This window comes from Hemiscyllium ocellatum, chromosome 13 (genome assembly GCF_020745735.1).
Source record: "Hemiscyllium ocellatum isolate sHemOce1 chromosome 13, sHemOce1.pat.X.cur, whole genome shotgun sequence".
NCBI lineage: Eukaryota > Metazoa > Chordata > Chondrichthyes > Orectolobiformes > Hemiscylliidae > Hemiscyllium > Hemiscyllium ocellatum.
Genome location: NC_083413.1, coordinates 1809715 through 1822664, shown reverse-complemented (window position 1 = coordinate 1822664; position 12950 = coordinate 1809715).

Below are 12950 nucleotides of genomic sequence, written 5' to 3'. Positions count from 1 at the left end.
GATCAGCCATCATCTTAATGAATGGTGGAACAGGCTCAATTGGCCAAATGGCCTACTCCTGCTTCTATTATGATGCAACTATGAAACAAGCTAGGTGCTCTCCTGATGCCAATCCTTACAACAGGACTTAGCACAGCATTGATAAAAATATTGCATTTTAAATAACAGCGGTTTATTTTCCTTCAATAATCATGTATTTTGTGAGTCTCCCATCAGCTTTTACAGAGATCTTTGGTAAGTGTATATATTCAAGACAAAACCAAAGATTTTCCAGCAGTGACTATGACTTCCAGCATCTTCTTATTCCACGTATGATTTTACTTTTCAAATACTTTGGAAAAGTTCATGAAAGAAGCACAGATATGTTTCTCTTCAGCCAAATGGTAATGTTTCCCTCATCTTTCAAAGTCTGTTTTTATACATCATGCACAAAGTTTCTCAATAATTTGTAGACTTGCTCTGATTTACCATCATAGATGCAGGATATTTTCTGGAAATACACTTAGGACATTTTCTTTTCACTGTCACACTGTCTGAATATGTTATAACACACTCCAGGGGCAGGTGGGACCTTTAATAAAGCACTTACAACCTGCTCCCTTCATACAGAGTCCTATTAGTGGGGGCTCAAGGGAATAGTCCCTGACTTACGCCTGGAAAATCCCTACCTCCTCCTCCCTCCTCTCCAGCACCTGTTGGAAATTGTCTCTCGACACTCCATTATCTCAGTGACAGGGAGTTGCCTGTTCTTCCCACCTAATTGTTCCATTAAGAAGCCTTTGTGCAGAATGTACTGCCTACACCAGTGTAGATGGATGCTGACTGCACTCTGTTGGGCTGGATGCCAGGGCAATGTTTTACCCAGACACAGAGGATGTTGTTGTGCTGTTGATCAAGACAACTTGACTTTTCATTCATTCACAAAATCCCTTTTGATCATGATTGGTTAAAGATGTGGCAATAAAAGAATGACAGCATCACGATTACACAATTAGACTTCCTTGTAACTGAACACTGATCTCTTTATTTTCCTGTGATCACCGTGTCCTACCTGACGATGCACCATTTCAGCAGCTGTGCCCTTCTCTGAAACGGTGCCCTGCTTTTGTCTTTTCTTTTGAAAGCTGCTTAGCTTAAAACCATAAAGCTAGCAGCGCTGGTAGTGTTGGAGCCTGTTCACTCAAGGCTACTGGCATCCTTTTCTTGACGTACTCCTTGTCTTCTTTTTTTTTCTTTTCTTCCTTCATGTTTGAAGCCAAATTGATGTTGTTGGGGCAGTGCCCACACTGTCAGCAGCGTGGATCAGGACTCCTGGTGGTGGCAGTGCCCAGAGTCCAGGCAGGGGTTGGTCCAGAGCCTGGACTCTGGGCGGTGTGAGGGAGGCAGTGGCAGCAGCAGAGCCAGGTTCTCCTGGGGTATTGACATTGTCATTGCTGAACCCAAAGCTGAGCCTCCTTGAGGCCCAGAACACCTCGCAGAGACCTTGCGGAAGCCCTGAATCCACACTCGAGACTCCAGTTTGAACAGAAGATGAATTCTTATTTTAGTAATTGCTTTTTATTCCTTTTGTGGTTCAAAATGGCACCAGATTGTCATGTCAAAACACTTTTCAGCATACCTTCCAGATAGATGTGACAATAAAGTCACTAATTCATTTATTCATTGATGATTAGCAGGGTGCTACAGATGCTTGTTTCTGGGGGAGGGCGGTGTGAGTATGGAATGAGCTGCCAGAGGAAGTGGTGGAGGCTGGTACAATTACAGCATTTAAAATGCATCTGGATGGGTATATGAAAAGGAAGGGTTTGGAGGGATATGGGCCAAGTGCTGACAAATGGGACTAGATCAGGTGAGGATATTTCGTCTGCATGGATGAGTTGGACCGAAGGGTCTGTTTCCGTCCTGTACATCTCGATGAGTCTCTGACTACACCGTTAGAAGCAAGGAAAGGTTCGGATGCATTATCTAACGTGGAGTTCACCCTCTGAGCAATCTCATAAACACAATCCTTTAGACTTTATGATGCTAATATCCTCCTTGTGACAGAACACTTTAGGTCAATCACTGACAGCGAAGGGACTGTCAACAAGACCCTTGCCCCAGGCAATCAAGTGGAATGCTCTGATGCTGAGATACATCTCCAGCAGAGAATCTATTATAGAGGAAAGGTTAACTGCACAGGTCAAGCATGCAACAATACAAGAGGAATTCTCCCCTTAGTACATACAGGCACGATTTTTAATCTGATTACATACAGGATCATGCTTTGTGACTGAGATATCAGCCTTCTGGGTCTTTGTTATAGAATGAAGGCTCGCACTGTCTTCCTGACCAGGATTCTACACAACATCACTATTTCCAAAATCTAACCAATCACAATAAATCCCAATGCTCTATTAGTATTTTAGTTGCTTTGTGATGCTGTTTTAAATCATAAAATAACCTGCAACTCTGAATCCCATTGTTCCTCTGCCTCAATCTGCCTTTTTTCAAAACTTTTTTACCACGGGATGAGGGTATCACTGGCTGGACCCAGCTTTATTTCCTGTCCCTAGTTGCCCCTTGAGAAGGTGAGGGTGAGCTGTTGCTACTGTACATGCGCTGTGGGTTGACCCACGATGCCATTAGGGAGGGAATTCCAGGATTCTTAATCAGCCTAAATAAATTCCTACTTCCTGAAACGTACGTATTATTCATGTTTATCTTATAAATTAAAATGCACCTACGTTAAGAAAATGTATCTGTCTTAAAATTTTTTTCTTGGCACTTAACTGTCAAGTCTGCAAGTTTTCTAAGACCTTAGATCCTGTTTCATTATTTATCAGTTCTCGCTGTATAATTGGGTCAAGCACTCGGCTCTGTCCCTATCTGAGATGCCTTGGGTAAATTCATTGGCACAAACCCTTCTTATTGACATAAGGCTAATATGTTAATACAATGTGGGAAATGAAGTCTACAGAGAGCTGTTGGCAGAACAGAAGATCAACTTTGATAAACCGTAAAGACTTATTTCATAGTGTCTATTACCGAGTTACATTTCTTCTAAGAAACACAATTGCCTCGTAAAACATCTAACTCCATTTAAGAGTAAATAGACATTACTATTAGCTACATTGATGTAGCACTGAAACAAGTTGAACAATGCACATACCAACAAACGTGTGCATGTGTGCATGTACACACACACACACACACACACACACACACACACACACACACACACACACACACACACACACACACAATCCAAGGGGATGGGTCAGATTGGCTGAGTGGTAGGTAGCAGAGGGTGAGAGTTGAGAGGTGTTTTGGTGACGGCAGGGTGGGGGTTCTGTGTCCACATGGGTCATGTGTGCTGTTTATGGTTTATATAAATGATTCAGATTTGCATGTAGGAGGGTTGGTCAGTAAATTTACAGATTATATGAAAATTAGAGAGGAACTTGCAGGGGGTGGCGTTCCTATATATCTGCTGCCCTTGTCCTTCTAGTTAAAAGTAGTTATGGATTTGGAAGGTGCTGTCTGGGGATCTTTGGTGAATTTCTGAAGTGCATTTTGTAGATAGCACACACTGCTGCTGCTGAATGTCAGTGGTGGAGGGAATGGATGTTTTTGGATGTGGTGCCAATCAAGCAGCCGGTATATCCTGGATGGTGTCAAGCTCCTTGAGTGTTGTTGGAGGTACACCCATCTAGACAAGTGGGGAGTATTTCATCACACCCTGTCTCCAGCCTTGTAGATGGTGGACAGGGAATTAGAGGTGAGTGATTGGCTGCAGGATTCCCAGTCTCTGACCTGCTCCTGTAGCCACTACATGAGTCCAGTTGTGTTTCTGCCAATGGTAACCCCCAGGATGTTGATAGTGAGGGATTCAATGATGGTAACGCTACGAAATGTCAAGGTGCTTATTCAAGGACTGTGGAAAAGGATATGGAAGATATAGAATGTGGGGAAATAGATGGTGACATCTTGAAAAGTGTCCACATTACAGAAGAGGGAGTGCTGGATGTCTTGAAACATAAAAGTGGATAAATCCCCAGGACCTGATCAGGTGTACCCTAGAACTCTGTGGGAAGCTAGGGAAGTGATTGCTGGGCCTCTTACTGAGATATTTGTATCATCGACAGTCACACGTGAGGTGTCGGAAGACTGGAGGTTGGCAAACGTGGTGCCACTGTTTAAGAAGGGTGGTAAGGACAAGCCAGGGAACTATACACCAGTGAGCCTGACCTCGGTTGGGCAAGTTGTTGGAGGGAATCCTGAGGGACAGGATGTACATGTATTTGGAAAGGCAAGGACTGATGCGGGATAGTCAACATGGCTTTGTGCGTGGGAAATCATGTCTCACAAATTTGATTGAATTTTTTGAAGAAGTAACAATGAGGATTGATGAGGGTAGAGCAGTAGATGTAATCTATATGGACTTCAGTAAGGTGTTCGACAAGGTTCCCCATGGGAGATTGGTTATAAGGTTAGATCTCATGGAATACAGGGAGAACTAGTAATTTGAATACAGAACTGGCTCATCGGTAGAGGACAGAGGGTGGTGGTGGAGGGTTGTTTTTCAGACTGCAGGCCTGTGAACAGTGGAGTGCCACAAGGATCGGTGCTGGGTCCCCTACTTTTCATCATTTATATAAATTATTTAGATGTGAGCATAAGAGGTATAGTTAGTAAGTTTACAGATGACACCAAAATTGGAGGTGTAGTGGACAGTGAAGAGGGTTACCTCAGATTACAACAGGATCTGGACCAGATGGGCCAATGGGCTGAGAAGTGGCAAATGGAGTTTTTTCAGATAAATGCAAGGTGCTGCATTTTGGGAAAGCAAATCTTAGCAGGACTTATACACTTAATGGTAAGGTCCTAGGGAGTGTTGCTGAACAAAGAGACCTTGGAGTGCAGGTTCATAGTTCGTTGAAAGTGGAGTCACAGGTAGATAGGATAGTGAAGAAGGTGTTTGGTATGCTTTCCTTTATTGGCCAGAGTATTGAGTACAGAAGTTGGGAGGTCATGTTGCGGCTGTACAGGACATTGGTTAGGCCACTGTTGGAATATTGCATGCAATTCTGGTCTCCTTCCTATCGGAAAGATGTTGTGAAACTTGAAAAGGTTCAGAAAAGATTTACAAGGATGTTGCCAGGGTTGGAGGATTTGAGCTACAGGGAGAGGCTGAACAGGCTGGGGCTGTTTCCTCTCGAGCGTCGGAGGTTGAGGGGTGACCTTATAGAGGTGTATAAAATCATGAAAGCCATGGATAGGGTAAATAAACAAAGTATTTTCCTTGGGGTGGGGGAGTCCAGAACTAGAGGGCTTAGGTTTAGGGTGAGAAGGGAAAGATATAAAAGAGACCTAAGGGGCAACTTTTTCACACAGACGGTGGTACGTGTATGGAATGAGATGCCAGAGGAAGTGGTGGAGGCTGTTACAATTGCAACATTTAAAAGGCATTTGGCTGGGTATATGAATAGGAAGGGTTTGGAGGGATATGGGCCGGGTGCTGGCAGGTGGGACTAGATTGGGTTGAGACATCTGGTCAGTATGGACGGGTTGGACCGAAGGGTCTGTTTCCATGCTGTACATCTCTATGACTCTGTGACACTATGACCATCTACTAAGTGTCCTTGATAAGTCCGTACCTATCAGGCAGGGAGGACGTTCTTGAGCAAGGGTGCTGTGGTTTACTATAGAAGTTGAATCTCTTGTCAAGAGGAAGAAGGCTTATGTTAGGATGCGATGTGAAGGCTCAGTTCGGGCGTTTGAGAGTTAGAAGTTAGCCAGAAGAGAGCTAAGAAGAGCAGGAAGGGACATGAGACGTCGTTGGTGAATAGGATCAAGGAAAACCCTAACATTTTCCATAGGTCTATCATGAATAAAAGAATGACTAAAGTAAAATCAGGTCCAGTCAAAGATAGTAGTGGAAAGTTGTACTTGGAGTCCAAGGTGATAGGGGAAGCACTAAATGAATATTTTTCCTCAGTATTCAACAGGAAGAAGACAATGTTGTGGAGGAGAATACTGAGATCCAGGCTACTAGACTAGACATGATTGAGATTCACAAGGAGGAGGTGTTAGCAATTCTGGAAAGTGTAAAAATAGCTAAATCCCCTGGGCAGGATGGGATTTATCCCAGGATTCTCTGGGAAGCCAGGGAGGAGATTGCAGAGCCTTTGGCTTTGATCGTTATGTCATAATTATCTACAGGAATATTGCCAGAAAACTGGAGGATAGCAAATGTTGTTCCCCTGTTCAAGAAGGGGAGTAGAGACAATCCTAGTAATTATAGACCAGTGAGTCTTACTTTGGTTGTGGGTAAAATGTGTGAAAGGGTGATAAGAGATAATATTTATAATAATCTAGAAAGGAATAAGTTGATTAGGGTCAACACAGTTTTGTGAAGGGTAGGTTGTGTGTCACAAATCATATTGAGTTCTTCAAGAAGGTGATCAAACAGGTGGATGAGGGTAAAGTGGTTGATGTGATGTATATGAATTTCAGTAAGGTGTTTGTAAGATTCCCCATGGTAGGCTATTGTACAAAATACGGAGGCATGGGATTGAGAGTATTTAGTGGTTGGATCCGAAATTAGCTAGCTGAAAGAAGACAGAGGGTGGTGTTTGATGGGAAATATTCATCCTGGAGTTCAGTTAGTAGTGGAGTACTGCAAGGATCTGTTTGGGTTCACTGTTGTTTGTCATTTTTATACATGACCTGGATGAGGACATAGAAGTGTGGGTTAGTAAATTTGCAGACGACACTAAGGTCGGTGGAGTTGTGGATAGCAAGGAAGGATGTTGTAGGTTACAAAGGGACATAGATAAGCCGCAGAGCTGGGCTGAGAGGTGGCAAATGGAGTTTAATGTGGACAAGTGTGAGGTGATTCACTTTGCAAAGAGTAATAGAAATGCAAAATTCTGGGCTAATGGTAAAATTCTTGGTAGTGCGGATGAGCAGAGAGATCTCAGTGTCCATGTACATAGACCCCTGAAAGTTGCTACCCAGATTGACAGGGTTGTTAAGACGGAATACAGTGTTAGCTTTTATTAGTAGAGGAATTGAGTTCTGGAACCATGAGGTTATGCTACAGCAGTACATAACTCTAGTGCGGCTGCACTTGGAGTATTGTGTACAGTTCTGGTCATTGCATTATAAGAAGGATGTGGGAGCTTTGGAAAGGGTGCAGAGGAGATTTACTAGGATGTTGCCTGGTATGGAGGGAAGGTCTTACAAGGAAAAGCTGAGGGACTTGAGGCTGTTTTCATTGAAGAGAGATTGAGAGATGACTTGATTGAGACGTATAAGATAATCAGAGGGTTAGATAGGGTGGACAGTGACAGCCTTTTTCCTTGGATGGTGATGGCGAGCACGACGGGACATAGATTTAAATTGAGGGGTGATAGATGTCAGGGGTAGTTTCTTTACTCAGAGAGTAGTAAGAGCGTGGAACATCCTGCCTGCGACAGTGGTAGACTTGTCAAATTTCAGGGCATTTACATGATCATTGGTTGGACATATGGTGGGGAACGGAATAGTGTAGGGTAGGGCTTCAGATTTGTTTCACGGGTCAGTGCAACATCGAGGGCTGAAGGGTCTGTTCTGCGCTGTATTGTTCACTGTTTTAAGGAGCAGTGGTTAGATTGTCTCTGATTAATGATGGTCATCGCCTGGTATTTGTGTGGTGTGAATGTTATTTGCCACTTGTCAGCCCAAGCCCGGGTGTTGTCCAGACTTTGTTGCATTTGGACACAGACTGCTTCATTATCTGAGGAGTTGCAAATGGAGCTGTGCATTATTAGTGTAGTTCTAAGACCTAACAAGTGCTGGTCTGTTAGTGTAGCATAATCATACAGTACAGCTAGTAAATCAGATACAGGGAGTACTTGTGAAATATAGTCACTATTGTAGTTTAGGTAACACAGCAATCGATTTTCACAAAGCAAAGACCTGAAAATAGTAATGAGCAGATAATCTGTTCTGGTGAGATTAGTTCAGGGATAATTATTGGCCATGCTCTTCTTCAAATTGTGTTTGAGGATCTTTTTGATGAAATGGACAGGTTAAAGCTCCATCTAATGCATCATCAAATAGGCAGCATCTCTGACAATGCTGCACTCCCTCAGTATTGCAAAGAGATGTTAGCCAATGCTTCACACCATGTGCTTAATGACTCTCCCAAACTAAAGAGTAAAAAATGAGGTCTGCAGATGCTGGAGATCACAGCTGCAAATGTGTTGCTGGTCAAAGCACAGCAGGCCAGGCAGCATCTCAGGAATAGAGAATTCGACGTTTCGAGCATAAGCCCTTCATCCATGAAGGGCTTATGCTCTAAACGTCGAATTCTCTATTCCTGAGATGCTGCCTGGCCTGCTGTGCTTTGACCAGCAACACATTTGCAGCTGTGATCTCCAGCATCTGCAGACCTCATTTTTTACTCCAAGATTTTAACCTACTGCGAATCCTCTTGCAAGGATGCCTTCCTTGAAGAAGCTCTCTTCCTCCCTCTACAAGGATTTCAGTGAGTCCCTCTCTCACTGCAAGGATGAAGGGCTTATGCTCGAAACGTCGAATTCTCTATTCCTGAGATGCTGCCTGGCCTGCTGTGCTTTGACCAGCAACACATTTGCAGCTCCCAAACTAAAGCAAGAGCAAATTCCAAGAAACGTAGAAATCATTTGGTTCCAGCGACCCACCAGACAGACACACACACAGACAGCATGTTAGAAAACATTTCTCCAAACTTCAATTTCCTGCTGAAGCTGTTGGCCTAGGATCCTACAACCTTGTGATTCAGGAACAAGGCGCTATGATCTGGGATTGACAGGATAATGACTGGAATGAAATTCTATTCATGCAAACGGTAATTCAAACCAGATACAAGGCCCGCATGAAAATAAAAGTCACACTCCAACATTCTGTGCTTATTGTGAGTGCGGCAGGATTACCAGCCGCTGAGGACGGGAAGTGATCTGCTGCACATATGTTATAGTTGCAGTTTTGTAAATATCACCTTTCTCTGTGTCTAACAGTGTATGACGGGATGTGAACACTCACAATAAATTGAAAATACAAAGCAGTTTATGTACATGTAGAATATATTTTACAGTGCAGAATTCACCAATACCATTTCACTACTGAACCGAGCAAACTTATGGAGTGACATTTTATTGTTTGAGTTGATTTAAACAATCTACCAACAGTTCAAATTTCAGATACTGAGCTTCGGAGCACGGGGACTTGTATTTTGAAGGAATACAATTTTCCTCACGTCTGTGTATTTGCATTATTCGAACCCCCACAATGCTTTGTATCTTTACTGGAAGATCAGGGGAGGGTGGGCAGACGCAACAAAAGATTAGCAAAATGATTGGAACCATAGTAAACCATAGCAGGAGAGGGCAGATTATCTGAAATAATTTTCATTCTGTAAATTAAGCAATAAGATTCAAGATTTAAAACGAAGGAAAGAAAGCGGATTGCATTTTAGAGAAACAATGTTTTTCTTGCAGTACTGATGACGCCGTCTGTACACCCTTTAAATTCTCAGAGGAATCTGAGCGCTCTAGTTCCGCCCGGTTTAGTCTAATAGACAAGGGAATGAATGTAAGGGTCTCTCAGAAAGACTAATATTTATGTAATGAATGGGTTCAGTCAACCATGACATCATGCTTTCTGGAAAATAATGCATCTCTGGAACTTTGAACTATTTCTCATTTATAATTTTTTTTCAAACGGTATTGATTTTAATATTCCAGGTTGGGGCTGATTGGCTTCGACATGCACTACACTGTGGTGGCCGTGAAATACAACAAGGTTCCTATGCAACCCTTGGGTTATAAAATTGATGATTCTGCATGTACACCATGGCTATTTCTGGTCTCTCTTTTCATATCTATGTGAGATTTTGAAGTAGCGTGAGCAAACGTATTCAGCAGATGCAGACTATTAAAAGAAATCAAATTAGCATTTTCCATTCAGTTACAGGAGTCAGGCCAACTCTGTGATGCCCGTCCCACATGTAATATAACAAACCATGTATCATGCAGGCAATTATTCCTGAGAGTTATTATCTTGTTTAAGGAACGTTGCCCAGGGAAAACGAGAGCTTAATGTGTTAAAGGATGTACAATTTGTGCTGTTAATTTTGTACTGCGTTATAGAAATCACATTGCAGAAGGATGCCATTTAGCCCATCATGTCTGTGCTGTGATCTGGGACTATTGATTCTCATTGAATGTCTCTTTCCCAGTTCCTTTTTACATGACAATATAATGAATGGAAAACAATGCAATGCGTGTCACAAACAATGGTCTACCTGCACGTGTGTCGCTAGCTCTGTGTGTGCCTGTCTCTGCATGACTGTTATTCACCATCTTGTTTTTTTTATATGCATGTGTGTTCAATCACACTCTGTGTCTCTGTGGGGATCCGATGATAATGAATCACTGGCCTATTTTATCTCTGTCTTGATATTCACTTCTATCTGAGACAAAACGAGCCCCCTCTCTGCTGCTGTATTTATAGCGTCTGTGTCTTGTCTCTGTTTCTTATTTAGGCTAATGGTGATCTGAGACTCTGATCACTGCACAACTTGGAGTTATTTCACCGTCTTTTTTAATCAGCAGAGTACTGGTTGCCTGGCACAGCTGCAGTTACCATGGGGATGGACTCCTACTTATTCCATCTGCCAAAGTGAAGCAGTTTGGGAAGCAGGGTCACAGCTTTGAAATCAAATGGAATAAACAATATGTCATTTGCTCACAGATACCCAACTCCACGCTCCTGTACTTGGAGAGCTCTGGTAAAATGGTACTGATGTTATTGTCATGAAATCTCGTTACCTTCCTGCCCCCAACAATGTGGGCACATTTCTCCAAAGGGAGGGGAGCAGCATCAAGAAACAAACCTAAACCTAAAGGCAAACACGTCTCTTCCTTCCCTGGGAGGGATCTGAGTTTTGATTTTTTGAGGACTGAAATAGTGATGAAGGCGGGGGGGGGGGGGGGGGGGAGCGGGGAGGTAGGGGAAGGGTGGTGATGGATGGCTGGGGTAGGGGCACAGGCTGAGCCCAGTAGGGCCACCTAGGAATTCCAAATGTCAGCGGTCCTGCAGACACCGTTTATTCTTTAATGAGTATATAATATTACCAACAGGTTCCTGGTCAAGTAGCTCTGGCCTCCAGTCTGGCAGGGAGCAGGCTAGAGGAAGCTCAAATACCGCACAGATCCGCACGCTGATCAGGGGACAGGGTGCTGGAGGGTATGACCTTTGATATCTGAGTCTCCAACCGCAAGATCCCAGAAGATCCAATCAGGAGATGGGTTGTATGGGGGGGGAGGGGTTTTGGGAAGGGGTCAGAGTTTGGATGCCTGTTGGGTATAAATGTCCAATGTTGGATAAAGAAAGCTTTGCCTTGGGGCCCCTTGGAGGGAGGGAAAACCTTCAGGAGTTACTGAGAGAGACAAAACTGGTCCACAGGTACAAGTTCTAAATTGGGGCAAGGTGAATTTTGACGGAATTAGACAGGAGCTTGCAGAGGTTGATTGGAGTAGTTTGCAGGCAAAGGGACGTCTGCAAGTGGGAGGTTTTGAAAAGTGAGATAGCTAATAACACTACATTGGACAAACAGGCAGAAAGCTAGCCACCAGGATACATGAACACTAAGTAGCCACAAAAAGACCTGACCCTCTCTCACTAGTATCCTCACGTAAGGATGTGGAAGGACACCACTTTGACTGGGATAACACTTCCATCCTAGGACAAGCCAAACAGAGACACACACGAGAATTCCTAGAAGCATGGCATTCCAACTGGAACTCTACCAACAAACACATCGAATTAGACCCCATCTACCACCCCCTGAGAAAAGGAACAGGAGGTGACTTCATCACAGGAAATAACATCACCAAACCAAAGAAACCCAAATATATGAATAGAAAGCAGGAATTTTCAGCATTGCTTCGCCTGAGGCCCACTGAAGATGTTACAAAATGTCTGGAAATGAACCTTGCAGCTCAGCGAGCGGAACCTATATCCAAAACCTCAACCTGAACTACAGATATTCTCAAAACCCGCTAGAGTTCAAGGTCTATATGGTCCTATGAGGGTGAAGGGCAAGGTTGGCAGGAATAGGGAACCCTGGATGACACGAGATATTGATGTTTTGACCAAAGAAAAAGAGGAGGCACAGCTCATGTACCAGCAGCTGGGATCAAGGGAGACCCTGGAGGTATACAGGGAATACAGGAGTTTACTGAAGAAGGAAATCAGGAGGGTGAAAAGGGGGCATGAGATAGACTTGGCTGAGAAGATTAAGGTGAGTCCAAAGAGGTACTTTAGATGTATTAAAGGGGGAAAAAAAACTAGAGAGAGAATAGGACCCCTCAAGGACCAAAGTGAACATGTCTGTGTAGAACTGCAGGAGATGGGCGAGGTCCTCAACGAATATTTCTCCTTTGTGTTTAACATGGAGAAAGACATGAAGACCTGGGAACTGGGGCGAGTTAGTGGTGATATCTTGGGGACTATATCATATTAGAGGAGGTGTTGGATGTATTAGAATGTATGAAGGTGGATAAATCTCCTGGTCCTGACCAGATATATCCAAGGACACTGCAAGAGGCTGGAGAAGAAATTGTGGGGGGCCCAGGCTGATATTTTTGCATCATCGTTAGCCATGGGTAAGGTCCCAGAAGACTGGAGAGTAGGGAATGTTGTGCCATTATTCAAGAAGGAGTGTGAAGAAAAGCCTGGGAACGATAGACCGGTAAGACGAACATCTGTGGTGGGTAGGTTACTTCAGAAGATTCTGAGAGATAAGGTGTACATGCATTTGGAAAGATAGGGTTTGATTAGGAGTAGTCAGCTTGGCTTTTTGTGAGTGGGAGATCATGTCTCACAAATTTGTTAGACTCCACTGAGGAAGTGACCAGGAAGGTTGATGAGGGCAGGGC